General features: G+C 36.7%; 1 pseudogene; it reads left to right on the plus strand.

Annotated features, from left to right (window-relative positions):
- Nucleotides 1-289: 289 nt before the first annotated feature.
- Nucleotides 290-3,068, plus strand: LOC116267679 (protein FATTY ACID EXPORT 3, chloroplastic-like; annotated as a pseudogene).
- Nucleotides 3,069-4,859: the final 1,791 nt, after the last annotated feature.

Below are 4,859 nucleotides of genomic sequence, written 5' to 3' on the forward strand. Positions count from 1 at the left end.
AAGGCCTGGTTTCGAGCTGGGTAGGGTACATAGACACATGTCTCAATTTATTAATTCTGAAAGCATAATACCTTGTTTGCTTGGTAATACAAATTCCTTAAAAATTAAACATTTTGATTCTAAAGTTTCATAATTACAGGTATATTAAACACCCATTTAATGTGTGAGAATATTTTGATTGCTGCTCCTCATTTCAAAATTATTGGCTTCGTATGCACTATAGATCCATAAAATATAAAAAATCCAAAAAAGTCTGAGATGAGATGAAATCCGCAAGAAAAGGGGCCACCACGCAACGGAAACCTCTCTCCAACGTTGCCTCTTGCCACTCGTCCCATTCTCCGTCTTCTCTTCCTCTCTTGGACCCTCGTGTTATCTCCTGCTCTTGCTGCCATGACTGCTGTTGAGGGCCTAATTTCCCATGGATGCTCAAGTTTGGCTCCGAGGGCAACCACACTTTCTCCGTCGGCCCGGCGCCAACACCATCCTCTTCTTCCTTCCTAGGGCTGCAGCGCTATTCCTCTCAGGTGCATGGACGTCAAGAACCATCATCACCTGCACTTCCGCAATCAGTTTCACATGCAGAGATTAACTTCTGGCAGAATGATTCTGTTTGCCACCGCTTCTCACGAAGGATCTGTACTGCTTCAGTTTCATTTTCCCTTTATGCTTCTTCTAGCTCTTAGGGTTTCGTTGCAGTCCTGGGTGTTTTGTGTTTTATCGGAGGTATCTAGGGCTCTTATTTTCCCCTTTTGTTGGTTTCTTGCAAGAGTTTTCGAAGTTTGGGTGATTGCTGGCAACAAATATTGTCTTCAGAAGTTTGGAGTCTCCTCTGTTGCGCTTAAAATTTTGCATGGCATTGAATCATTTTAGCCTCGATTGTTTTTACATTGGAATTCAGCCGCTTCTTCTTGCTCCAGTCATTGCTGCTTAATTCCAGTTACATCCAAACTTGTACGTATCTGTGTTCCTTTTCAGCTGGTTGCATGCCCCTCATTTGCTTTAGAGTTTGGAATTCGGCCACTTCTTCTGCCTCCAATGGTTTGCTACTGCAATCCAGTTATGTCAATAGCTTGCATGCGTCTTCCTTGTTGGCTGTGTAAGTTTGTGTCTTCCTTATTGACTGTATGTGTTACTTATTGGTTGTGTGTGTGTGCGTGTATGTGTGCTGCAGGTTTAGAATGTGTATGTTTTTGCATGAATCAAAAGTTGGCAAATGCATGTGTGGAATGATAGTTGACTTCAAACTTCAGTTTCGCTTTTTTGGATTATTATCTTGATTTGTATCTGTTAAAAGATACGAGAAATACCCTAGATTATGAACTTTGTTATGGGAATACAAAATAATGTTACTGAAGGCATTGAAGCAAGCTGAAGTGGTGAAACATTCATGATGCAAGGCCATCATTGGATTTCTCATCGCAGCCTGGGTTCAGCTAGATGCAGACTATTGACTCAGTAGAGTCAAGTTTTTTCCATAAAAAATGTGTGTTTCACTATTACAACATAAAAGTTAAAATTTAAACATGGATAAGATGCAACATAATGTAACACATAAAATTATTTTTTTATCCTCTTCTCCTTCGCAAGGTCTTAGTTTTAACATTTCCTGCACCGAACACCTGCGGACAAAAAGTAGAAAAGAAAAATTTATTGGCACGCCATTACTGAAAAAGTTCATAACTGCTCTTGTCACCTCCAGTGAGTTGCTGGTCACCTGTGTAATGGGAGAGAAATGAGTAAAGTGTTGTCCTCCCTAATAAACCTTAGTAGGTTTTTTGCCCTTTTATAATTTTTTCACAAATCAAAAAGGGGTTTGACCCCTTTAAATGAGTTGCATTAGGAAGTGCATCTATGCGTCTACAGAATGTTGGAGTGAGGTGTGCATGTCACAGGCCAAGAAATGTGTCTTTTAACACTAGTTGCTTCAAAGAAGTGATTATCTTAAATAAAATTGCTCTTTGTTTCTCAGGAATGCCTTTTACAACTTGGAATGTACTCTTTTGAGTTTCGACAATATTGGGTGAAAGCACTGATTGATATGTGAAGTTGGCAAATGAATATATTATATGTTTGGGAATTTCGAGTGTAACTGGAAAATTTTCTATATGTTTTAGGATATTTAGCTGCTTCAGCTAGGATATGTAAGGAAATTATATGATTTTAAATGGTGTCCACCTAATTTTGCTATGACATATTGGTGTTGTATATAATTTCTTTTTATGTTTTGCCAAACCTTTTGGAGTTTGTGATCATAATTGTTTGTTCAGGACCATTATCTGGATTTTAAAGTGGAAAAATTGAAGAATGAGCTTGAGAAGCAGTTGGAAGAGTCACAAGAAGCATGGAAGAGCACGATAGAATCTTACAAAGAGCAGGCTGCGAAAATGAAAGACTTGTCAGAGTAAGCGTATGAATTGTATCCTAAGAAAGCCATGGTGCTTTTTGAAGATGTCTCTGAGCTGGTCAAAGTACAAGCAAAGAAAGCTAGGAAATATATATCTTTGATTGCAGAACAAGTCACCATAGAGGGAAGGGAGTATCTTTATTCTGCAACGGAGAACCCTCCAAAGCCACTAAAGGAAAGTGGAAACTTTTACTAGGGAAGGTGCTGAGTTGAAAAAAATATCTGAAATTCGTGATTTTTTCATTGGAATTCCATATGGTAACTGATACTGATATTTTCTTTGCTGGCTTGCTTTTTCACAACAAACCTATCAGTTTGTGATTTTTTTCTGGTATAAATTCTTGATTTTCAGGTGCAGGGCTGTTCATCGGTGGATTTCTCTCCTTCATGCTAATTGTAAGCATTCCAGCAATTAGGTTTGGCATGATTCTAGGAGGTGCACTGTAAAGGAGCATATTAAGCTTAAGAGGATGGAAAGCATGAAAATCTTCTGCCTTATATTTGCAGGGTCAAGCAGATAAGTTTTTAGTATAGTATCTCACATGCATTCATTATTAAAAAACATCACTATTTTTTCCACGTATGTTTTGTTCAATTAAGGTGCTTGGTAACTATGTCAAATATTTGTTGTCACAAGTAGAAATTACATTTCATTTTTTCAGATTTTTATTGAGATAACATGCTTCCCTTTTACCACATGTGAGAACACATGTTCTAGCTTTTCTTCCGAACCTTCATTACAAGAGCTTACCCATGGCGGTGAATTAGTGAGATTTAAAAATGATTAGCTAGTCAATGGAAGAAATAGTTATATTGCGTAGACACTAACATGAGTATCAATGTTAAACATGGCTAATCTTGGAAAACTGAACTCTCTCTTTATATACACACATGCATACACACACACCCACACACACACTCATATATATATATATATGTAGAAACACGAACCACAAGGAGAGGGTAGAGAAAACACACACAGTATACGTGGAAAACTTCAGAAAGAGGTGAAAAACCACGGGGAAGCTCTAACCTAGGGGCAAACCACAACCCTAGGAGAGAGAAAATCACATTCACTTAACTTTACAATTACATGTAAGTGAAGAATATATAGGAGGGAGAGAAAGAGTGCCGCCTAGGATACCAAGCCCGCCTCGGTATCCGTGCCCCATAGGACCGGGTTCAGATATGGACCCGGTTCCCCATTACAATATATTCTAACAATATATAAAAGATCAGCAAACTCATGAAAGAGCTGCTACTTATAGGTTTGCACGAGCATGGAGTCACATACATCAGTATGTACATGCAATTTTCAAGATTTTTCAAGAAAGCATTATCAAATATAAAATATAAGTATAAATAAAGTAATAAAACAGCTGAGAAGATAACACTAATTTTCAAGATTTTCTTTTTGGTTTGTTAACTACATATGGTTAAAATGGGAATTATACAATATACATGTAAAAACAACTTGACCCTCTAAAAAACAGTTTTTAGTGGGAGGGGGTTTGCTTGACTCAAAATCATAATTAACGGCTTCTCAAAGGTACCATCCACAAACTAGGCATCACTCAGTAGCCTATTTACTTGGTTTCACCTACGTCCTTCTTGTATCACTAGAAATGAAAACTTAGTCAATACACAGAAATAAGAAATAGTTAATATCTAAACATTGCACCATACACATCCACAACAATGACAAACTAACTACCCTAGAGATTTTATAAAGAAAAGTTCCACATGTCAACAGCATCGAAGTTCAATGTGGCTACTTTAATTTCATCGTCTCTCATGTTGGCTTGTAGATGAACTTTCAACTTCAAAAATTGCACTGGTACATTGATGCAAAGGATGAGGTGATAAAATGCTCCTAATCCCTTTCATCACAACCCCCTGGCAACCAACTTTAAGAGAAAATACAATGCATGCAGAATCAATGATCAAATCTTTATAGATCATCCTATTCCCTCCTTGTTTTGCTGCACCATCAACAATTATGAAGACAGGTAGAGTCTCCCCCACAAAAAAGCATATTTAAGTGTCTTATGCATTCAAGAGAGAAAGGGAGCCTTTTCAATAAATAAGAGGCTTGAAGTGAGAAACAAAACAAAGTGAAGATACCGATGTAGAAGAAGTAGCAGCAAATATAGATGACTATAAAACTCTAGTATACGCATGCATCCTTATATACCTGGGTATAGCCATGACATGTGCAACTAACGTATCTGCATTTAAATAGAATCACAAGCTCAATGAATACATATGTACTATATTATACTATAATATAATGGTATATACATATATGTGGAATATAATACATATATCTATTGTATATGTGATATGTGTATACTTATATAGTATGTTATATGTTAATATACATATATAGATATACATTAACATATATAGAATACATGTATGTAGTATATATTTTATAGTATACTGTACATAT

The sequence above is a fragment of the Nymphaea colorata genome, chromosome 14, assembly GCF_008831285.2.
Source record: "Nymphaea colorata isolate Beijing-Zhang1983 chromosome 14, ASM883128v2, whole genome shotgun sequence".
In the NCBI taxonomy this organism is placed as follows: Eukaryota; Viridiplantae; Streptophyta; class Magnoliopsida; order Nymphaeales; family Nymphaeaceae; genus Nymphaea; species Nymphaea colorata.